Source organism: Ovis canadensis, chromosome 13 (genome assembly GCF_042477335.2).
Source record: "Ovis canadensis isolate MfBH-ARS-UI-01 breed Bighorn chromosome 13, ARS-UI_OviCan_v2, whole genome shotgun sequence".
In the NCBI taxonomy this organism is placed as follows: domain Eukaryota; kingdom Metazoa; phylum Chordata; class Mammalia; order Artiodactyla; family Bovidae; genus Ovis; species Ovis canadensis.
The window spans coordinates 68477605-68502997 of record NC_091257.1 but is presented as its reverse complement, the minus strand read 5'-3'; the positions used below and the strand labels follow the sequence as shown (position 1 = coordinate 68502997).

The window sequence follows — 25393 nt, the reverse complement described above, 5'->3', positions numbered from 1 at the left end:
TCTGCTTTCTCCTCTGGGTCCCTTGTCCCATTCATGGTGACCCCTCTTTCAAAAGCACGAAGCAAACTCACATAAACCAAGAGGATCTGTGGTTATGGTCTATGTCCTAAAGACACAAGCCCAGGACCCTAGGATTTGACTGGTCTGTGGTCTCCTTCTGTACTTGCCTCAGCAAAGACCTGCTCTTTGCTAGAAAAAGGAAGAGGGTTCACCAGGGCCTTCTCTGTTTTGGAATGGAACCAGATCAGCACCTGAAATGATTTCCTATTCAAAACCTTTATTGATGTCACTAGTAAAATTTTGCCCAATTGCAAAGTGCAATGTGGACCTAGACTTTTATGGCCAGCACTCAAAAAAGGAATCATTTTCTACTTCTTTTAGGAGAAGAAGTAGATTATATGACCCAGAAATTATACTTCCAGGCATTTATCTCAGAGAAGTGAAAACTCTGTCCATACAAAATCTGTGCACAAATGTTTTAAAATGTTTCTTTTTGAGTCAAAACAGTGGAAAAAGCAAAATGTCTAATAAAAGGGAAGAGTTTAACAACCTATCTGAGGAAATACTATTCAACAGTACAAAAAAAAATGAGTTGTATATGAGTACAGCTTTGTCTCTTGAAGGCATTAAGCTGACTGAACAAAGCCAGTCTCAAAGTATCACTCCACTTGCACAACATTATCAAAATTATATATATAAAACAGAATGGCATTTGCCAGAGGTTTGGTTTGGAGGGGATGTGTGTCAATTTGTCATGCTAGCACGTGGGAGACCCTGTGGCTATGGAACGTTCTACAGCCTGCCCACAGTGGTGGTTATACATACTCACGAAAGGATCAACATAAATCAAAATTAAGAGTGTTACAAACTCAGCTATAAATAATAATCTCATAGTAACAATAACATGGACACTATTAAGCTATCCAAAATTATAATTATATTAGAGTGATGAGGAATAATGTGTGCATAGGTCAGAAGTAACAGAACGTTACATCCTCATCCTCCACACTGGGATGTCTATAAATAATGCCTAAGAGTGAAAAAAATCAAGAAGTATCAGTAAGCATACTATGTGACATTTGGCATTGAAACCTAAAATCAGTTAAAAGAGTTGAAAGCGGTTTTGTCTCAGAGGTGGAGAATGGCAGGAGGTTAGAGAGACTCCAGTTTTCATATGTATAACTTGTAGAACTATTGGACTCATAAACTATCTGCATATGAAACTTTAATAGATATAAAGATGATTGGATTGATGTCAATAGAGTTACACATAAAAAGAATGCCTTTACTGTTCAGCAATGGTAATAACTTTAAAGCTTGCCGGACAAAACAATGATGATCTACATCAAATACAATCTTATAGTCAAAACTATTGAAAGCAGTAATAATAATTTTTAAAGATTCCATAAGCTAGAAAGTATTGAAGACAGCTTTAACTAGAGATGAATAAGACCATTCGTGGTAAAAACAACTGTAAAATTGTGAATTTAAAATCACTTGAAAAACTAAATAAACAGAGGCATATTATATACATGAATGAGAGAACTCAATATTTGAAAATTTTCAATATTCCCCAATTCATATATAAATTCAATGAAATCAAGCAATAATTCTAAAATAGTTTTTCATGAAAATGCATCAGGAGATTGAAACTGAGGAGATGAAAAAGTGATGTCATACAAATGGAAATGCCAAGAAAACAGGGATACTAATACTCATATCAGAAAAAACAGACTTTAAAGCAAGGCTACACAAAAGACAAATGAGGCATTATATAATGGTAAAGTGATCAGTCTAAGAGGAGATTATTAAACTCATTAACATACATACACCTAATACAGAAGCATCTAAATATATAGCAAATATTAACAGGCATTAAAGGAGAAGTTGGCAATAATACAGCAATAGTAGGGGACTTGAAGACCCCTTACATCAATGTACAAATTATCCAAGAGTAAATCAATAAGGTGGTCTTAAATGACAGAGTAGACTGGTTGGAATTAATAGATATATACTATAAAGCAGTAGAATATACATCTTTTCAAGCATACATGGAACATTCTCCAAGATAGTTCACATATTAGGCCAAAATTCAAGTCACAGTACATTTAAGAGGATAAAAATTAGATCAACTACTTTTTCTAACCACAATGGGATGAAAGCAGAAATAAATTACAGGGAGAGGAATGCAAAAGAACAAACACTTGGAGACTAAAACACATGATACTAGAAAACCAATGGTCAAAGAAAAGAAACCAAAGAGGAAATCAGAAAACACCATGAGACAAATGAAATTCAAAATGACACTTTTCAAAATCTGTGTGATGCAGCAAAAGTAGTTTGAAGAGGAAAGCTTATAGTGATACGGGCCTACCTCAAGAAACAAGGAAAATCTTAAATAAACAACCTAATCTACCATCTAAATGAATTAGAACTGGGAGAACAGATGAGATGAAAAGTCAGAAGAAGGAAGAAAATAATAAAGATCAGAATAGATATAGATAAAAGAGACAAAATACACTAGAAAAGATAAATGAAACCTGGTTTTTTGAGAGCTGGTTATTTGAAAAGATAAACAAAGTTAATAAACCTTTAGACAGGCTCATTAAGAAGGAAAGAGATATTATACATGTTTCAATGCCATTCTTGTTGACGGACTTCTAGACTGCTTCCATGACCTGGCTATTTTCAATAGTGCTGCAGTGAACATTGGGGTACATGTGTCTTTGAAATTATTTGAGTGTTCTATCACACTTCACAGAGGCCTCTTTTATTTATTTTTTTTTGTTTTTTTTTTTTAATTTTTAGTTTTTTATTTTTTAAATTTTAAAATCTTTAATTCTTACATGCATTCCCAAACATGAACCCCCCTCCCACCTCCCTCCCCAGAACATCTTTCTGGGTCATCCCCATGCACCAGCCCCAATCAAAATGTTCTCTTTTCAAGTGCTCAGAGGTCATTGGTATCATAGATAGTTTTTCTTTTTCCATCTTTAAATGCTCAGAAGACAACCTATGATCCCAGCATTTCCCCAGCATCATTTGCATCAACTTCTTGAAATACACTTCGCCAAATCTCTGATTTTGCTTTGTGATGGGTGTGAGAGTCTGATTACACAGTATCATCTAAAATTTTCTACCCATCATTCAAATCCTAAAGCAGAGGGTTTCTGGGCTCCCTACCACCTCTTGAATCCACCTGATCTCAGAGCAGCAGAGCTGGGTGATGACATGTCCCAACTCAGTTTCCTAAAACACTTCCTCCATGAGGCTCTGCCTGGGGATTTCTCCACACCCATGAAACAAGCCTGTCCAGGCACATTCAAGCCTCTTTTCTCAATGGGACAATCCTAAGGAGTAGTCCACACAGTTCCTCAGAGTGTCCTCAGTGGTGTTTAGCCTCAGTTATCCACAGGGATACCCAATTCAATAATTCACTCATTTAAGGGTTTCCCTCACCCCCTCTCTCACTTTCCATATGTCTTATCCCAGTTCCAATGGATTACCTTCCAATCACCTACATGCAAGACCTAGTTTTAGGCTCTGCTTTTTAGGAAACCCAAATAAAGAGACCCATGAGTTATTTCTGTCATGGGAAACCCAACCTGAGAGGCGGGCATTGTTGAACAGGGGCAAACTTCATAGGTGATCAATTCATTTGTGAAAATCTGTGTTTTGGACAATATTTGCCTCTCTATACACCCACTCCAGTACTCTTGCCTGGAAAATCCCATGAACGGAGGAGCCTGGTAGGCTGCAGTCCATGGGGTTGCGAAGAGTCGGACATGACTGAGTGACTTCACTTTCACTTTTCACTCTCATGCACTGCAGAAGGAAATAGGAACCCACTCTAGTGTTCTTGCCTGGAGAATCCCAGGGATGGCGGAGCCTGGTGGGCTGCCGTCTCTGGGATTGCACAGAGTTGGACATGACTGAAGCAGCAGCCTCTCTATACAATTGTCCTAATACATAGTGTTTATTTAATAAATATTCATATAAGGGGGACCCCCTGAACTATAATTCTTCAACTTACAATCAAACATACTGCGGCTAAGAGAACTTAAGTATCAAGCAAGAGGTCCCATAACTGCTAAACAGCACCATCTGAAGCCTGAATTCATGTCAATGTTTGCTCACCCACCTTTACAATCTCAGGCAGGCTTCACTTCTTGAAATCGAATTCCTTCTGGAAGTGAATGGGACAAGCAAAATAGGGCAGTAATACACATTAAATAAGTTAGCCCATTCAAATATACTTTGCTGACCCAGTGCTGGGCTCATTTGAGATATGATTCTTATCCAGGTAAAATGAAGTGATAATAGCACACAAAATGAGGGGGAAACATTTTGTAAACTTTGAAGTCTGATATGTACATAATTAATGTTAGTGCTGTGTAACCTTGGACCCCTCACTTGCTTTCTCAGGATTTTAGGGTCATAAGCAGAGGGATGATCACTAAGATTCTCTTTAGGCATGATACCTTATAACCTCCGTGAATCACAGACCTACTAAGCACCTATATAGGCCGGAAATTCAACAAAAAGTCAGAATGAATTCAAGTCTTTACCCAGGCATGACTAATGGCCTAAGATAGCATAGTCCCTAAAATTTAAAGTTCACAATAATCTTTATATCCTCTTCATATACATTAATTTCAAAATGTTGATATTAAATTGGTATATTATTTTATCTCCATTTTAAAAATGGGAAAGGAGACTGAATTCTGAGGGGTGATGTGAATAGTCAATAAGAATAACTAATAATTACCACTTCTGTGTGGTTAATACAAATGCTTTATACGCCGAGCACTTTACCATTGTAAAGTATGGTATCCTTGCCACAGTCAAGTGAGGGACGTCCCGTTTTTCAGATGAGGAAATGGGTTCAGAGACATGACAGCCTAACTCTATATTACAGCTCCTGAGAAGGTCCAGACTGATGGTTTCCTGGGAAACCAGTGGTGATCTCTGCTTGACTGGTAGAGAAGGGCGTGCCCATCATCACCCTGCAGAATGAGAACGCTGCTTGTCACATTCTAGGTTTCTCCTCGAGGGTGGACACTGATCTCTAATAGCCTCTGGTCTTTTTAAAGCCAAGTCATAGTAACCTGGCCTGTGGGGAATCTATGGAATATAAAGGTCAGTTGGATGATAATGCCCAGCTCAGATTGCTGAAGGGGGCCTTGCAGGGCCGAAGAGTGGCTGCTCCTGCCTGTAGTAGAGACCCTGCCTGTGAGAGGATGTGGAGGAGCCCAAACCCAGTGTGAGCAAATCCTCAGCATCTCCATAGAGGAGATGCCTCTATGGAGGCATTGCCTCCATATTGCCTCCTCTTCCATAGTGTTTGAAGATTACATTTTCACAGGAGTTCAATATGAAACTGATATCAGAGGCCAGGCAATGAAGCTATAGGGACTTCAGGGTGTGTAAAGAGGCCTGACTCCCACCCACACCTCACAACCCCACTCACGGACCCTAAAACCTAATCCTCTGAGTTCTGACTGTAACCTGGAATAGGGAGCTGATTTTATCCCCATTTCACAGATGAGGACATTGAGGCCAGAACCTTGGTACCTTCTCCAGGCTCCTCCGCAGGTCAGTAGGGCTGGGATTCTTAACCAGAAAATAAGTTCCCAGAGTCTGTGCTCAGTGACCAGGCTCAGCTCTGCCCCCAGTCCCTGGATAGGGAAAGGTGTCTGAGTGTTCCCAAGACAGGTCATATGAAGGCAGATAGCATAGGACCAAGGTAGGGGCACAAGCTTTGTGGTCACACTCAGCCCAAGTTTGCACTCCCAGCCGCTTTTGTGCATGAGCCTGGACAGGTCAACTCTCTAAGACTTGGTTTCCTCATCTGTAAAATGGGGATGATTCTTAATTCTTGGTTATTTAAGAAATTCAGTAAAGTAACTGACATATATCATAATATATGGCACATAGTATTCACACTATAAGTTGTAACTATTGTCAGGGTAGACCCACTACAACTACCTGAGAAATATTTATTAATCATATTCTAAAGTTAATAGGCTTCCCTGGAGGATCAGACGGTAAAAAATCTGAGACCTTGGTTTGATCCTGGGTCAGGAAGATTACCTGGAGAAGGGAATGTCTACCCACTACAGTATTCTTGCCTGGAGAATTCCATGGACAGACGAACCTGGTGGGCTACAACCCTTGGGGGTGCAAAGAGTTGGACATAACTGAGAGAAGTTAACAAAGGAGAGGGTTAATGACTCACCCAAGGGCCTCACAGCAAACAGAACTTGCATTCCAACCCAGAAATTCTGACTCCAAGTACAGGACTCTTTCTGTTACATCACAGCTGCCTCTGTTTCTCCACAGTTGTCCCCATTATTATCAATGAACTTCAATATTTTCCGACTTTCAGTCCAGCTCTGGGCTGGGCAACATGAAAATTATATACAGTCATCACAGGGTACCCACTGTACACAACTGTCTGGATGCCAACAGGGTTCAAGGGAAGGAATCTTAGCTGATTTCCATGAAATGGACATAGTATCATTATTGCACAGCTGAGGAAACTGAGCTTGGAACGACTGTGCCTTCTCTGAGGTCACAGATGGCCTGGGGCAGCCCTGAGAGGTGACACAGATCCGTTCTGCTCCAAATTCTGGCCACCTCCAAATATAGGACCCAGTGTCAGTTTCTTGATTGTGAGAACATCAGGTGTAAGAGAGGCACAAATGGCAGTCAGGAATTTGCAGGAGGCCTGAAGTCAGTGCCAAAAGTGAGAACTGAATGTGTGTAGACATGACAATTCAGGAAGAAATAAATATCTAATATAGAGAATTGAAGTGGAAATTTGAAATAAGACTTAGATAACATTAAAGTTTGAATTCACACAGAGGATGGAAGAAAAATACAGAAAATACTCCAAAATTGTGAATAGACAACTTTCCCTTCGAATCCCAGCTCTGCTGTTTGAGACCCCTGAGATCTGATTCCTCTGCTCCCTGTCCCAGCTGTCACATGTCAGACAACATATGTGAGGGTGGCTAGTGCTCTACAGGTGTCAGAAAACATGACCAGAGGCACAGAGGTAGGGGTGTATAAGGGGTGGGAGCTGAAGAAGGGGTTTAGGGGTCAGGCTGCAGAGGTGTTGCTGCAAAGGCACATGAACACTAAACAAAAGGGGACCTGATGTCAGAAAAGGAAGTTTCCCTTCCCCACTGCAGCCCAGAGGGCACATCAAACAGCTCCACAGGATGGTGACAGAATCAAAGGGATGTTCTTAGGGGATTAACCTTGCAGGACTGGGACAGATCCATGTATGCAGACAAAGGAGAAAAATAAGACAGAGGAAATACTCAGGGTGAGTCAAGAAAAAAATAATGTACCTTGCTTCTAATCCAAAGTTAACAGTTTGGAGTTTTTCAGCCAGATCTCTGTATTTCACTTTATAAATGTATGATATGTTCATACATTTTTCTTATTTCTGCTGGATTCAAAAACATGTCATTGAGAGTTGAGAGGTAGTGGAGTCATTTCCCCTGCATATTTCTAGAGCAGGCAGGAAAGGCCAGTGCATTCGGGGAGAGATGGAATGCAAGGTCGTGTCCCTATCGTGAAGATGTGTGGATCTGTAGCCTAGCATCCCTTACACATTTTTTGCTAGTGGTTGCTTGGGCTGTCATACATGCTGCAGGCAGAGAAGTTTTCATTGCCTATAAGGGGTTTTCCTTCCCTACTCTCCTTTATCCTTGCCTGGCCTGGAACTTGTTAATCCTGTTCCTGAACCTAACTTTTCTCCATCCCTTCCCACTCCCCACAATCCCTGCCCTCATTCCCGGTCATTCATTCTCCCAGCCCCATGTGTGTGTGCTGTCTCGTCAGTCATGTCCAGCTCTTCGCAGCCCTATGGACTCTAGTCTCCCAGGCTCCTCGGTCCATGGGATTCTCCAGGCAAAAGTACTAGAGTGGGTTGCGATGCCCTCCTCCAGGGGAACTTCCAAGGATCAAACCCACATCTCCTGCAGAACAGGCAGATTCTTTTCTGCTGAGCCACCAAGGAAGCCCTCTCCCAAGCCAACTTACAAAGTCATCCTTCCTCTGGTCTGAGCTGCTAGCAGGCAGCTCTTCCTTGTGGAGAAGGTCACCTGAGACTGCACAGGGTGAAATAATGAGGAGGAGAAAGAGGATTCGGCTGGGGAGGAAAGATGAAGAATGAGCAGGAGGAGTTGAAGTGATAGAAGAGAGAAAGAGAGAGACACACACACCTGAGAATGAGAATCTCACACCTGCGTCTCCCTGTTTCCCAGCTAAGCCAGTCAAGAATCTGGGCCTCTCCTTAAAATTGACTTCCAATAACTTCCAGCGGAACCAGTATTGATTAAAGCCTTCCTGGGAGGAATCTGGGGGCACAGCTGTCCTTAGTGTCTATTGTTTACTGCAGTCAAGAGAGACAGAGAAACACAGAGAATTTTCAACCAGAAGAGTGCATGGAACTGGGGACAGAAGTCTGACTCGTTCTTCTCGAGGAGGATGTAGAGGATGGAGAAGTGAAATTTGAGGATGAGTGCCTGAGACTTTTATCATTAGCCCAGAGTGTCCTCCCTTCCTTAACCTCATCACCTGCTGCCCTGAGTCCTGACCTACTGTTGTCTGCACCCCAGGCAGATGGCAGGTGTTTTCACACCTGATATTTTCAGCCATGCTATGCAGAGGGGTTGGCGAGAGACTGTACCCACCTTCCCCCAGTCTAGGCACCTGAGCCTGCAGGGTGATGTTGGCCTGGACTGGGAGCTGCTCATTCCAGACCACCCAGCAGGCAACTCACTGCCGTACAGCATGGACTCTGCCTTCCAGGTGTGCTCCAGAGAGTAGGTCCCATTTGGGTTTCTAGTGACTTGGGGGGACTCTAAAGGTCTTGTTTTGACCTGTTCTCCAACCCAACGAGGTGCAGGTGGGTGGGATAGAAGCGGCTCACATGGGTACAGACACTAAGGAGAAGAGTATGGAGGTTTCTGAAATGACTAAAAATAAAAGTATCATATGATCCAGCAATCCCACTCCTGGGGATTCATCTGGAGAGAACCATAATTCAAAGAGATACAAGCACCCCAAAGTTTACTGAAGCACTATTTATGACAGCCAGGACATGGAAGCAAACTAAATGTCTATCAGCAGAGAAATGGATAAGATGTGGTACATATATGTGATGAAACACTGCTGCTGCTGCTGCTGCTGCTGCTAAGTCCCTTCAGTCATGTCCGACTCTGTGCAACCCCATAGAGTGCAGCCCACCAGGCTCCCCCGTCTCTGGGATTCTCCAGGCAAGAACACTGGAGTGGGTTGCCATTTCCTTCTCCAATGCATGAAAGTGAAAAGTGACAGTGAAGTCATTCAGTCGTATCCGAGTCTTTGCGACCCCATGGACTGCAGCCTACCAGCCTCCTCCATCCATGGGATTTTCCAGGCAAGAGTACTGGAGTGGGGTGCCATTGCCTTCTCTGGATGAAATATTAGTCAACTACAAAAAAGAACAAAATAATGCCATTTGCAGCAACACAGATGGACCTAGAGGTATCACACCAAGTGAAATAAGTCAGATGGAGAAAGACAAATATCATATGATATCATTCATATGTGGAGCGTCATTACAAATGAACTTGTTTTCAGAACAAATGAACTTATTTTCAGACTTCAGTTCAGTTCAGTTCAGTTCAGTCACTCAGTCGTGTCTGACTCTTTGCGACCCCATGAATCGCAGCACATCAGGCCTCCCTGTCCATCACCAACTCCCAGAGTTCACTCAAACTCATGTCCATCGAGTCGGTGATGCCATCCAGCCATCTCATCCTCTGTCGTCCCCTTCACCTCCTGCCCCCAATCCTTCCCAGCATCAGGGTCTTTTCCAGTGAGTCAACTCTTCACATGAGGTGGCCAAAGTACTGGAGTTTCAGCTTTAGCATCATTCCTTCCAAAGAACACCCAGCACTGATCTCTTTTAGGATGGACTGGTTGGATCTCCTTGCAGTCCAAGGGACTCTCAAGAGTCTTCTCCAACACCACAGTTCAAAAGCATCAATTCTTTGGTGCTCAGCTTTCTTTACAGTCCAACTCTCACATTCCTACATGACCACTGGAAAAACCATAGCCTTGACTAGATGGACCTTTGTTGGCGAAGTAACATCTCTGCTTTTTAATATATTATCTAGGTTGGTCATAACTTTCCTTCCAAGGAGTCAGAGTCTTTTAATTACAGGTATCAAAAACAAACTTACACTAACCAAAGGGGAAACGTAGAGGAAAGGATAAATCAGGAGCTAAGGATTAACACACACTACTGTACACAAGACAGATAACCAACAAGGACTTACTATATAGCAAGGGGAGCTCTACTAAATATTTTGTTATAACTTATACAAGAAAAGAATCTGAAAAGGAATGAATACGTGTATATGTATAACTGAATCACTTTGCTGTACACCTGAAACTAATACAGCATTGTGGATCAACTACATTTCAATAAAATTTTAAAAATAAATTACAGACCTAGTAATACCAGCAAAGATTATTGGACACACTGAAAAAAAGAAGTAGTGCATATGGCACCAGAGATTCTCTGGTTCACCTGGATTTGTATCCCAGAAGGTTTGGTACTGATCTTTGGGGTGGGGACAGTTAAACAAAAAAACAGAAAGAAACATCCATTGAAATTACCCCTGCCTGCCTGCCCTCTGTGTCTTCTTTTCCCAGGAACTGGTCACAAGTTCTTTCTCAAAAGAAGATCTTTTTTCTTTGATGTTTCAAAGTAAGGCAAATAGAGCTAAATGTTGTTAATTAAATACAGGTTGGAGTATTAGAGCCTTGCTTTCTGTATCCATAACTGTTGGTAAGGGGGTAAGTTGTGTTTTTGTTTTTATTTATCTCAAAGTATTATCTAAGTTTCCTGATGATTTCTTCTTTCATATATTGGTTGTATGTTTAATTTCCAAATATCTTTGTTTTCATGTTCTTCTTCTGCTATTGATTTGTAATTTCATTCAACTGTAATCAGAGAAGATGCTTTCTGTAATTACAATATTTTAAAATTTGTTGAGGCTTATTTTGTTGCTTACCACATGGTCTATCCTGGAGGATATTCCATGTGCACTTGAGAAGAATGTCTATTCGGCTGTTATTTGGTGGAATGTCCTGAACATGCCTGTGATGTCCAATTAATCTAGGTGTGTGTGCTCAGTTGCTCAGTTATATCCAGCACTTTGTGATCCTATGGACTATAGCCCACTAGGCTCCTCTGTCCATGGAATTCTCTAGGCAAAAATACTGTAATGTGTTACCATTTCCTACTCAAGGGGATCTTCCCGACCCAGGGACTGAACCCACGTCTCTTGTGTCTCTTGCACTGACAGGTGGATTCTTTAACACTGCATCACTTGGGAAGTCAATTAATCTATAGTGTTATTCAAGTCCTCTGTCCTTATTAATATTCATTCTGGTTTTTCATTTATTATGGAAAATGAGGTATTAAAATCTCTCTCTAGTGTTTTATTTCTGTCTAGTTCTCCCTTCCATTTTGGCAAAGTTTGCTTCTTATATGTAGAAGACTGACATTTGATGTACAACCATTAATAATATTTTCTTGGTTGAATTGCTCTATTGACAGTACATAATGTACTCTTTGACTATTGTATCAGTTTTTAAAGTTCAATTCTATTTTATCTACTACAGGGATAGTTCTACCCCCTGCTATATTTTTGTTACTATTTTCATGGAGCACATTATTCTTTTCTTTCACTTTCAGACTGTGTATGTTCATAGATCTAAATTTAGACCCTTACAGATACCATATGCTTGTATCCTGGTTGCTTTTTCCCCATTTAGTCAATCTATGTCTATGTGTTAATGTATTGGGGAACTGAATCAATTTTCAATTAAAATAAGTGCTAATAGGGCAAGAAGTGAAAGTAGTAGCTGTGTCCGACTCTTTGCGACCTCATGGACTGTAGCCCTGCCAGGCTCCTCTGTCCTTGGAATTCTCCAGGCAAGAATGCTGGAGTGGGTAGCCATTCCCTTCTCCAGGGGATCTTCCTGTCTCAGGGATCCATGTCTCCCACATTGCAAACAGATTCAGGTGATCTGGATCTATGTCTATACATTGATGTATTGAAGAACTGAATCAATTTGAGTTTAAAATAATTACTAATAGGGAAGGACTTACTATTGTTCTTTTGTTAATTGTTCTCTGTGTTTCTTGTATCTTTCTCCTCCTCCCTTTTTCTCTACTGCCTTCTTTTGATTTTCATCGCTTTTGTTTATCTCTGCTCTAATTTTTCACATGTTCTTCCTTCTGCTGGCTTTGTGTTCAGAACAGAAAAACACACTCATCTCAATATATTTCACAACATTAAAGCAGAAGGTGGCAAGGAAACATTGGTTGTTCCCATAGAACGAAAGAACAATAGACCTTAGGGTACAATTCTCAGAGCAGACCAGGGAAAGGTCAAGGGTCAGGAGTCTGACTTAACCTCTCCTGGAAGAATTTTGTTAACAAAATCTGGAACTGAGTGACACTCACTCCTTCTAGTCTCATGATTCCCCAGAGCAAATTCTGGCCATAGTAAGGAGGACATACCCGTTCATTGACTTCCTGTGTAGGGGATGAGGTCCCACACTGAACTGTGGTGGCCCTTCAGGTAACTGCCACAGGCCCCAGTTATATTCCAGTTGGAAATGGGTGATTGGAATTTGCAGACTGGAAGAGATTCTGCTTGCTTGCAGATTCCGTTGCTTTGGCTCAGTTGATATTAGGGATCTAGGGGCAAACTTCACCCATGTTGAGATTTCATCCTAAATCCAGAAGTGAAAATGTAGCTACAAATATCTGTTTCTGATAGTCAGGGTCAAGAAATAGGTCATAAGAGAGGCAATAAATGTTTTGGAGCCCGGATTTGTCTAAAACTTCAGAATGACTTCTCCTGGTGGCTCAGCTGGTAATGAATCTGCCTGCAATGTGGGAGACCTAGGCTTGCTCCCTGGGTTGGGAAGATCCTCTGCAGAAGGGAATGGCTACCCACTCCAGTATCCTGGCATGGAGAATTCCATGGACTGTATAGTCCATGGGGTCACAAAGAGTCGGACACAACTGAGTGACTTTCACTTTCACATTTTAGAATGACTTGTTAGCCATCCAGGTCTCAGTTTTCCAGCCTTTTGGACCCTACAGTGCACACATTTAGTTGCCTTTTTCCAACCTCTATTTTTTTTTTTAAATTGGGAATGTCCAATGTCATATTCAGGTTTTAATTGGGAATGCCCAGTGTCTTATGTTTGGGTTTTAATTGGAATGTCCAGGGTCTTAAGTTGGCCATCACAGAAAGGCATAGCATCTCAACCTGGCTTGAATCAGTATTGGACACAGGATTCTTAAAAGAATAACCAGAAGGGCCATCATCAGGATTCTAGCCTGTGCGGTTGTTTGTGAATGAAGGAGCACAATATCCAGTGTGTGATAATGATTTAGTGCACACTGCATAAAAAATTTACTTTTACCAGGCAAAGGGAAGTAGTTTATCAGATTATCCTTACCATTTGTGAACACTTAGTTGCCTGAACAAGATATGTGGGCTTCTCAGGATGCCCTTTCGTTAACTACACACAGGGTTGGTGTCACATCCCGTGTGACGCGTCACTGATGCAGATGAAGTCTATTTAGTTCATTTTTCACTGTGTTTTCCACTTGGAATAGTTGTGGGAATTGCCTTCCATTGAAACCATTAATCAGTTATCATTCTGGCCCAGTCCCAACTGAACCACCAGACAAGACCTCCTGGGGACTGAGAATGCACGTTGCAGCCCTGGTTGCAGCCTCTCCAGCCTTGACTGACACTTGACTCTCAGGCTGGTCCACCTGGAACTCTTTATCTGAAGTTCTTAGAAGAAATGTCGCCTCATTGCTCATCTTCTTTGTCTTGCTCAAGATGTTTTGAAGTTCTGGTGTCAATCAAGGTGAGATTTCATTCCACATTCTTTCAGCCACGTATACTAGCATCAAAGTATAAAAATTATAAATGTGGTTGCCACCTGGGTTAGAAGAAGGGAACCAATGCATAGAAAGGAAGATGGCACCTCTCTTCTCCATTAGGATATAAGGATGGCCTGGAGCATAGTTCAGTTCAGTTCAGTTGCTCAGTCGTGTCCGACTCTTTGCAACCCCATGAATCGCAGCACGCCAGGCCTGCCTGTCCTTCACCAACTCCCAGAGTTCACTCAAACTCTTGTCCATCGAGTCAGTAATGCCATCTAGCCATCTCATGCTCTATCATCCCCTTCTCCTCCTGCCCAATCCCTCCCAGCATCAAGGTCTTTTCCAATGAGTCAACTATTCGCATGAGGTGGCCAAAGTACTGGAGTTTCAGCTTTAGCATCAGTCCTTCCGAAGAAATCCCAGGGCTGATCTCCCTCAGAATGGACTGGTTGGATCTCCTTGCAGTCCAAGGGACTCTCCAGAGTCTTCTCCAACACCACAGTTCAAAAGCATCCATTCTTCGGCACTCAGCCTTCTTCACAGTCCAACTCTCACATCCATACATGACCACTGGAAAAACCATAGCCTTGACTAGATGGACCTTTGTTGGCAAAGTAATGTCTCTGCTTTTGAATATGCTATCTAGGTTGGTCATAACTTTCCTTCCAAGGAGTAAGCGTCTTGGTGACTTAGAGGTTAAAGCATCTGCCTGCAGTGCAGGAGACCTGGATTCAATCCCTGGGTTGGGAAGATCCCCTGGAGAAGGAAATGGCAACCCACTCCAGTATTCTTGCCAAGAAAATCCCACCGACAGAGGAGTCTGGTGGCCTATACCCCACGGGGTAACAAAGAGTCGGACACGACTGAGCAACTTCACTTTCTTTTCACTACAACGAGGACAAATACATTGTGTCCGACTCTTTGTGATCCTGTGGACTGTAGTCTACCAGGCTTCTCTGTCCATGGGATTTTCCAGGCAAGAGTACTGGAGTGGGTTGCCATTTCCTTCTCCAGGGGATCTTCCTGACCCAGGGATGGAACCCAGGTCTCCTGCATTGCAGGCAGACGCTTTACCCTCTGAGCCACGAGGGAATCCCTTCTAATAAACAAGAAATATCAAATAGAGTCTGTGTCAGACTCTGTATGTTTTGGAATCAGAGATAAGGCCTAAGGCTAAGGACAATGTGATCTTAACAAAACAAACAATACTCAGAGAGTTACCTGGAGAAAAAGCCACCTTCCATTTTCCACAAGTTCTTTTATGGTGCAAAAGTCAACTTATCCCAATTCACAAAAATAAATGTTAATTCTTGTTTTTCTCCATGGAATTGATATTTTTCCTAATGGGTGAAAACTGTGAAATTCTTAACTATGACTGTGGAAATTCTTAACTATGTCTGTGAAAATTCTTAACTATCAAAGTGTTTCATGTTAATCAATGCTCACCCTAGCCAACGAAATGTTATTCCTTAGTAGTTAATTGTTCTTGGATGTGTTCTTGGGTGGTACATAAGCAGCACTGTCATGAAGTTCACAGAAGATATGCAGAGTGCTTGCCAGAGGAGTTCTAGGAAACTATGGAGGACTTCCTCTTGGTGGACTTTTCAGTTTCAGTGCATGTTTTCTGTTGCTTAATGACATGCTACCACAAACACAGTAGCTTAAAAACACAAGTCTATTATTTCATACTTGTGTGAATCAGGAGTTCAAGCACAGTTTAGCTGTCATTCACAGAAAGAAGATGTTGTGAAACAGATGGAGCATATCCACAATCCAAGGGATATTTGAGGTATCAGGAGAGAGCCCTGGAAAATATTCTCCCTAAAGTTCATAGCAGCTTTATTCATACTTGCAAAAACTTGAAAATCGCCTAGATGAGTTGGTAAAGAAATGGGTGAATCCAGATAATCAAATATTATTCTGGACTAAAATGCAATCAGCTCTCAATCCTTTAACAGATGTGGAGGAATCTTAAATTGTTTTTAATAACTGAAAGCAAAAATCTACATGCTGCATGATTCCAAATATATGACAGTCTAGGAAAGGGCTCCACCCTCAAGACTTAACTCCTTCACAAATACCCACCTCCAAACACCATTGCATCAGGGATTAAATTTGAACGAATGAATTTTGGAAGGACACAAACATTTGGGCCATAACAGATGTCCTTAAATTTCTCATAAAGCCCTTGTCTTTTCAATGATCCTGTGCAGGATCACACAGGATGTGTACCACACACGTTTACTTGTCATGTTTCTCCTTGGGCTCCTCTCAGCTGCGATATGCTTCCTGACTTTCCTGGTTTTCGATGATTTTGACAGATCTGATAAGTACTTCTCAAATTGACTGTACGATGTCCCTCTATACAACTTTTCTGATGCCTTTCTCGTAATTAAACTATGGTTATAAGTTTCGTGGGAAGAAGATCCCAGAGGAAAAGTGCCATTTTCATCAGATCTACATGATTTATGTCTATTGATATTGATTTTGATTGTTGAAGGACATTTAATGACCTGGATAATTTGTATTTGTCAAATTTAGTTATCCATAAAGTTATCCATAAAGTTATCCATTTTCCTCCTTCCATTCTGTCTTCTTTGGAAATGAGTCACCACATTGCAGTCTATACCTCAGGAGTGGTAAACTGGGTTTCTCCTTTTTAGAGTGAAGTATCTCCAAAATCACTGCAGATGGTGACTGCAGCCATGAAATTAAAAGACGGTTACTCCTTGGAAGAAAAGCTATGACTAACCTAGATAGCATATTCAAAAGCAGAGACATTACTTTGCAGACTAAGGTCCGTCTAGTCAAGTCTATGGTTTTTCCCAGTAGTCATGTATGGATGTGAGAGTTGGATACTGTGAAGAAGGCTGATAGCCGAAGAATGGATGCTTTTGAACTGTGGTGTTGGAGAAGACTCTTGAGAGTCCCTTGGACTGCAAGGAGATCCAACCAGTCCATTCTGAGGGAGATCAGCCCTGGGTGTTCTTTGGAAGGACTGATGCTAAAGCTGAAACTCCAGTACTTTGGCCACCTCATGCGAAGAGTTGACTCACTGGAAAAGACTCTGATGTTGGGAGGGATTGAGGGCAGGAGGAGAAGGGGACGACAGAGGATGCTGGAAGGCATCACCGACTCAATGGATGTGAGTTTAGTGAACTCCGGGAGTTGGTGATGGACAGGGAGGCCTGGTGTGCTGCGATTCACGGGGTCGCAAAGAGTCGGACACGGCTGAGAGACTGAACTGAACTGAACTGATCGCCATAAATTATTTAAGACTTCCCTATACAGAAGATTTTAAAAAATTCTGCTCCATTCATTAATATATTCAATGATTTATTTACATCAATATGGACTCACAGATATTTATTTGATATTTGAAGTTGTAATCTTAGCTTATTTTGGCTGCTATAACAAAATATCACAGACTGAGTGACAGAAAACAGAAATTTATTGCTCACAGTTCTGGAGGCTCAAATTCCACTATCATAGTAGCAGCATGATTTTGGATTGATCCAAAATCCTTCTTTTGGATTGTAGATTTCTCATTGTATCCTCACATGACAGACAGAACTAGGAAGACCTTGTGGGTCTCTTTTGGAAGGTACTAATCCCATTCATGACAGAGGGTCCCTTGTGAACTAGTTGTGCTCCAAATGCACCAACTGGAAGCATGGTACATTGAGCATTAACATTTTAAATATGAATTTCGAAGTGACAAAAGCATTACATCAATACTTATTATATTTGTTGCTCAAATTTTCCAGCTTTGTCCACTGGGGCCTCTTTCGGTTGTTTCCTGAGCCCCTTTGACAAACTCTAGTAAATGTCAGTTTTTGTATTTTGGTTTTGTTTTCTTTTGGCTTTTCACTTCCTTATATTCCGAAGGATACTGAATTTTTGATAGGACTTCTAAACACAAAGAGGAGAGTTTAGCCTTTAATGAAAGGACTTTAGAACACAAGAGTCAGGTGACTGAATTAGACAATTTTTATTTTGAAACCCAACATTTAGTAAAAACTAATTCACTCATTTATTAAACATTAATGGCCTGGTATGTGGCAGTCAATGTTCTGGCAACTGAGGATTCAGTCTATTCTCATAAATCTGACATCTTGTTTGAGGAAGAGACAACATACGTCGGAATTCATGTTGCATGGTGCATTAGTTTCAGTTTAGTTGAGTAACATCAACCCCCAACACATGGTTCAGATTTCAGTTATCACAGGAAATTTACTGTGAACAATTGCACGCAGTCCAACTTTGCTGCTAGCTCTACGTTGGTCCACAAATCACTATGTACTAACAGATGCTCATCACGATCAATAACCAAGCCTGTTAATTCTTCGAAAGTCTGCAGGATTGGTCACTGTGACTCTGTTACTCTGTTTTGGGCACAGACAGAAAAATAAGGAGCTGTGTTGTCTCTGTTCTCCCAGTGATGGACTCATTTGTTATTTACAAGGTGAACAATTGTAAAAGGGAATTGGCAACAAATAAAAGTGCAATGGAGAGACAAAAAGTGATGATGCCAGAAGTTATATTCAAATTGAATGCAAATGGATTACAGAAAAAATAGTTAACACTGTAAGAAAGATTCCAGATATGCAGTCAGAAGAACCTAGTGAAGGCCAACTTACCACATAAATGAGGAAACTCGTGGTGAGAAAAGGGTGAAAATGACCCAGAGGATGTGACAGCAGCAAAAATTTCAAATCAAAGGAAGTTTTGTAAAGATTCCACAACTTCAAGAGTATAAGCACAAAATGTCGGAAACTGATCCAAACTTACCAAGGAGCCTAATTCACCAAGTTGGAAAAAAAGTGCTCTTATATTATAAATTACATAAGAAAAAGAAAGCAGGCACTGTTCAAACACTTCAGATAAGTTTTTATAAAGCAATTAATTGATTTAATACTCAGTGTTTCTACTTTGTCAAACTATATGTTGTTAGTAGCTGACAATCAGAGAGTTTCTAATGCTTTAAAAACAAATTTTACAAGTCACAAAACGATCATTATTCATCCCACCTTACTGAGGTCAGATTCCACGATTCCATTTACACAGTAATTTTTATAGTCCTTTTCTACCATTCAAAGTGAGAGCTGCCTATCTTTTATGTCAGATGGTGATAAGTGCTCAGGAAACAAACTAACCAGGTTAAGAGCTCATGGAATGCCATGGTGAGAGCGGAACTGAAATTTTATACAGTGTGGTATATGGAAGGCGCCTTGGTACAGTGACATTTGAGCAGAGACTGCAAGGAAGGAAAAGAGTGAGCCAAGCAGACATGTTGGAGGAAGAAGGTGAGGGTAGAGATAGGATTTGATTGACATTCCGAGAATCACTGTGCCTGAAACAGGAAAGCCAGTTAGAGACCATAGCAGTGGTGCGGGAAGGGATGATGGTGTCTGGGACCAGGGAGTGGTGATGGGCGTGAGAGTGTACAGATTATGGACAGAGTTCAGTGGTGAGCTGTGAGAGGCTTGGACTGGCTCAAGAGAGGCAATATTTACATTTTCAGGAATTTTTTAAGTTGCTAAATGGTTGTGAACTTGAAATTGACCACATTGAAAGCATTTTACATCAAAATTTGACATGTACTAACAATTGGGCTTATTTTTTCTTTTTTAACAGTTGTTAAAGATTTACCATCATGCTACTGGACATAATCACTTTAAAGACAGAATTGAATATGTGATATAAAAGAAAGAGAAATCAAGGATGACTCTAGGCTTCTGGACATAGTGTATTTACCATGAGCACCAGGGTTAGGAAGGATGCAAAATGATAGAAAGACTACTCTTCCCATCACAGAGAGAGGAGGGAACACTACTCTGTGGGTTTGAAAAATAGGCTATTGAGACAATGAGGGAGGAGAATAATTTTTCTTAAAACCAAGATAAGGCATCATTTATACTCAAAGGGCAAGGAGTCCAGTGAACAGAAGACAGAATCACTTCTCTGCAGAGAACATTAGTGTGAGCCAAGTCCAGGGTTACAGACGAGAGATAACCTGACCTGTGTTGATCTGACTTATTTCTCACATTCCAGGGATATGTCATGAGTCAGTCCCCAGAACTACTTCCCATGACCCCCACTCAGGACCAAGTATGAAGACACAGCTTTGGGGGCTTCAGGAACATGTGAGCAGGCAGGTCTCCATGGAAGGGAGGCATTTGGAGCAAAGTTGTGGGAGCTTCTAGCTGGGTTCTTCTCCAAGGCTGGGCCCTTCAGGGAGGGAAGGAGGCAGCAGAGACAGAGGGTGGCACCAAGCAGGCGGGAAGGATGGAGCTGTGGGAAAATGTCATAGTTATGTGCTCATCACTCAAGAAACGTTTCATGAATCCCTCTGATGTACCCAGGTGTCCTCCTCCTAGGATACCTATCCTGAGAGGATGGGCAGCTCCTGAGATAGGACTTTACCCTCTCAGCCTCCTTCCCTTCCCCAGGTCCTGTGCCCCTGGTGCCCCTTCCTAAGCCTTTCTCCTGTTACACAGAGGATCAGAACAAGATCAGAACAGCTAATCCAAACTTCTCAACATTGCCCTAAGATATGGATTTCTTTTGCCCCAAGAAGTCCCAGATTTTAAGTGAACCAGCCACTCAGGTGTTCCTCATTCAGCACCCTCTGCCCACTTCCTCTATAGAACCTCTAAGACTCTGTGGACACCCTTTGAAAACCCCTGATCCAGCCCATCTCCTCTAGGACCTCACACACCTCCTGAGAACTGGGTAACGCTGAGAGGGAAGCAGGGTCTCCTGAGGGGATTGAGGGAGCTACTTCACCTTCTCTTAACTCCACGTGGGCCCTGACCTTGTGTGGTCTATGAGTAGCCTCCTTAAGCTCTAGGACAGAACTTGTCCTGCCCTCCATCCCACCCCAACTTACATTTATGCTCAAAACTTCTTGCAGATTAGGATGATGGAGACACCAGCCAATAGCAGCATCTTGGGGACTAGGAGGAAAACTACCAGGAGAGGCGAAGACTGTCCTGGGCCTGGAAATCAGGTGATAAGAGGATTGATTAGAAGGATCACAGAGGAACCATTCCCAGGGCCTCCACTTACTCCATCTGAGGCCACCTGGGCCCACCAACACTCTGTGGCTTTGACCTGCCTGCTGGCCTCAAGCTTGAGGCAGACATTAGGGCACAGGAATCCCTCATCTCACACTCTCTTTTCTCAGGCTTCAGTGGTCCTATAAGTTGAAGACAAAATTCCAGAAGTGAAAGTAACTGTGAGACAAGAGAAAATTCAGCAAGTCCTAGTGCACAGTCTCTCACTAGGCTGCAATTCCATCCTCAGTCAGCCATTAGAAAAATTTCAGGAGAAATAGTCAAGTCTGATAAGGTTAGGAATCTAGATATTTGAAAATAACATCATGAATGTGAAATTTGCCTAAACTTTGAAAATATTTAAAAAAAAGTGTCCCGCAGAACAGTGCATAGATCACAAGAAAGGGTTTCAACCTATTCTTGATTTAATATGGTTGGCACACAATCCCCCAAATCTGTGCATAGATTACCATATGTGTCAAAAGAGGTGATCGGTAGTGATCAAGTTAAAGATCTTAAGATGGCACATTATCTTGGATTTTCTGAGTGGAGCCCACGTGATCACGAAGATCCCTATGAGTAAAAGATGGAGGCAGGAGAGTCAGAGAAGGAGGTGCGATGTCAGAAGCAGAGGTCAGCGTGATGCGGGGCCCTTTGCCAAGGAGTGTGGGCACCTCTGGGAGCTGGAAAGGGCAAGAAAATGGATTCTCCTCTAGAGCCTTTGGAGGGAACACAGCCCAGCCACCATCGTAGACGTCTGACCTCTACAACTATATTAAGCATATTTGTGTGTGTATATATATATATGTATTAATATGCTTGTATTAAATCACCAAACATGGTAACTACTTACAGTGACTATAGGAACCTAATTCAAGGAGAGTCACAATTTAACATGCTTAACTTCTGCGTGTGCGTGCGTGCGTGCTCAGTCGCTTCAGTCATGTCTGACCCTTTGTGTCCCCATGGACACCTGTGACCCCTGCCAGCCTCTCTGACCATGAGATTTTCCAGGCAAGAATACTGGAGTGGGTTGCCACGCCGTCCTCCAGGGGATCTTCCTGACCCGGGAATCTAACTGTGACATCTATAACTCCTACATTGCAGGCAGATTCTTTACCCACTGAGATACCTGGGAAGCCCCAGCTTCTAGGTGAAAAGAAGGAAAAAGTACTGTTTGGCTATTGAATAGTGAAGGGAAAATGGGAAAAAGTAAAAACATAGTGGAAGGGATTTCAGGATTTACGTTCCTGAAAGATGAAAGAGAACCAAAGAATGAGAGGACTCACAACTTTTCTCCCTCTATGAAAACCAACTAACCAAAAACTCCTTTAAATGTTAGATTATGCTGTGCTGAGAGAAGAGAGGCTAGAAATATTGTAAGACATTTCAGTACCGTAAGAACAAACAATAAGATATGCATCCTCACACTAGACCCACTGGACCCAGGAGTGCAATGGCTGGAGCCCTCAGATGCTCAGGGTAGGCTTTGGGTCTGGGTGGAAGGGTCATATCAGCCTTTTACACTTCTCTTCAGCCTGCCAACCTAAATGTTTCAAAAAATGCTTCCAGCCTTACTCACTAGCAACCTTGATGGGAGAGCCCAGAAGTACCAACCCTGGTTGAGTCCAAGCAGGAGATGGAAGATTAGAAAGCATTTCCAAGCCACTGTAGACAAGATTGCATGAACTCTTCTCTCCTACACTCCCTGTTAAGTACAACTTGAACCCTAGAAATAACACAGAGGATAAGTATAGGAGAACTCTGGGTGGAAGAAGAGGTGAACAGGCTGGAGACCTGAGGACTGGAGGAAGAGCACAGCAGTCAGCCCCCCAGGTCCGCTCTCCTAATTCCCTAGCACAAAAAGAGACCCAGATGTGGCACTAGACAAAAAGAAAGTTTAAACCAATAATCTAAATTTCTGCTTCAAGAAATTAGAAAATGAGGAGCAAGATAACCTAAGGCAAAAGGAAGAGAGGAAATAATACAGAAATAAGAAAAATAAAAGAAATCAAAAATGGAAAAGAAAAATCAATGAAACTTAAAAACAATAGAGAAAATAACTGAAACTAAGAGTGTGTTCTTTCAAAACACCATTAAAATGAAATGCTTCTAATAAATAAATAAAAAAGGAGGAATGACACATTTCCAGTAACAGGAATGGGAATGGAGGACATTAGTACAGACTCTGCAGGTATCAGTGGATAATAAGAGAATTTTATGAACAACTGTACAGGCAGCAATTTGAAAACTCAGAGACAATGGAAGAAATAACTCAAAAAGCACAGCCTACCACAGCTCACACAATATGAAATGAATGTTCTGAATAGTCTTAAGCAATTAAAATTTTGCTTCAAATTAAAAAAAAAAAAAGATTCTCATGACCCACATGGTGTCATGGGAAAATTTTGTCAAAAACTTACAGATGAATTAAAAACAATTTTGGTGAACAAAAAATAATTATAAAAGATGTTTTGAAAAATTTGAATTTATATTCCACTTTAAATGATATTGGGAATTAGTATTGATTATATTAAGTGTACATTGGTACTAGTTTTCTAGAAAATAATGTCCCTAATGAAAAGACCACACAATTGCAGACACCACTGACACACATAAGTTGTGGACACAATTATCCAACTTCTCTATACCACTAGTTTAAAGGAAGCTGTTTGCTCTCCCTTTCCTCTCTTAATTCTTCCAGCAGGCAGGGACATGGACACTCAGTGACCCAGCATCGACCCAATAGATGAGGACAATACCATAGGGCATGCTGGAAGAAATGTGGGCCTTTGAAAGGTCTTCTGGAGAAAGATTCCTGGAAACCTGACTTGACCCTCTCTTGATGTTACATGACAGCCTACGAGATGTTTTATTTACATAAAGCGGGGGTGCTGTCATTGGAACAAGTCCAAGCTGTGGGAGAACAAGTCTGTAATTAGCATGCATCTCTTGTGCAGGCTTGGGATTCCTGTCCTTAGGAACTCATTCACCTTGATTACTTTAGCCCAGTGCCCTGGACTACAGGCAACAAATCTTCAACAACACAAGAGCCACCCCCATCCCCACTGCTCCCTGAGTCCCTTCTGTAAACTCAAAGCCCACTGGGTGGCTGGAGCAGAAAAGGAGATGAACTGACAGTTGCATTTAGTCAATGTGCAGTGAGCGCTTGTGATCATTTCTGGCCCACTGTCACAAATCAAAGGGCAAAGGAGCCCACGTGGTGGCCGCTCATGGTCACCGGGGTGCTTGGGGCAACTCACGGCTCCCCTTCCAGAATTGCACAGAGTAGTAAGTACAGACATTTACTGGCGTGATGTTCTGGATATGGATGGAAAAGTCTAGGCTGAAGAGAGGCCAGGCAGAGGTTAGAAAGAATAAGGAGGTGGCAAGTGGGCAGACATAGAATGGTGAACACAGAAACAGTTATTTGAAGAAAGAAAGAGGCAGGACACTGAACAGGACGACATTCTTCCTTCCTCTCTCTCTTAATGCCATGGATGTTTATGTCAAAGGATCTATAAAGAATATACCATACTCTTACCAGTGGTCAGGAGGGAATTCACTTTAAAGTTCTAGTTTATATCTATTGACTTCTAGATTGTTCGATAAAGCATGAAGTACTCCCTTCATTATAAACAATTGGGTCAGTTGCAGTGGAGTCCTCACCAGGGAGTTTGTGGGTGCCCTGGTCCTTCTGACGAGCAGAGACCTCCAGGGTATGATTTTTGGTGACTGCCAGCTGCCCGTCATGCTCCACCTGGCAGGTGAGCACCACAGCCTCCCTGTGGGCAGAGGAGTTCACCAGGAGCCAGCTCGTCCAGTTAAAGTTTCCATCCTTGTTTTCTATGAGGGTTAAGGTCACTTCTGTTCAGAATATGATTCCATTCTCCAACCAGGTCAACTGCAAGTCTCTGGGGTAGAACTTGTTCACCTGGCAGGTAATGACATTCACCTGGTTCCCCATGGGGTGTTGTGTAAGCTCCAAGGTGGGTAAAACTGAAAGAGCACAGAGAAGAAGCTCTGACAATATGGGACAGGTCATAGCACCCAGGTCAGAGCCAGGTGGGCAGCAAGTGCTCAAAGGGTCTCTCTGCATAGCAATGAAATCACTAAGCACAGTGCAGGGCACACAGTGGGTGCTCAAAAACTGATAGCTCCTATTAGGGTTATAATGTTTGCAATCAGCAGGATCAGTCCTTATCATACAGTAGGAACATAATAACTGCAGCAAAACAAATGAAATCCCTAGGCGCATAAGGGACCAGCTTATAGGTCGCCTAGTCACTCAGTCGTGTCCGACTCCTTGCGACCCCATGGACTGCAGTCCGAGAGACTTCTGTCT

At 42.0% G+C, this 25393-nt stretch overlaps 1 pseudogene; it reads right to left on the bottom strand.

Annotated features, from left to right (window-relative positions):
• Window positions 1–25393, bottom strand: part of LOC138417259 (signal-regulatory protein beta-1-like) — an 84213-nt pseudogene that overhangs the window by 22871 nt on the left and 35949 nt on the right.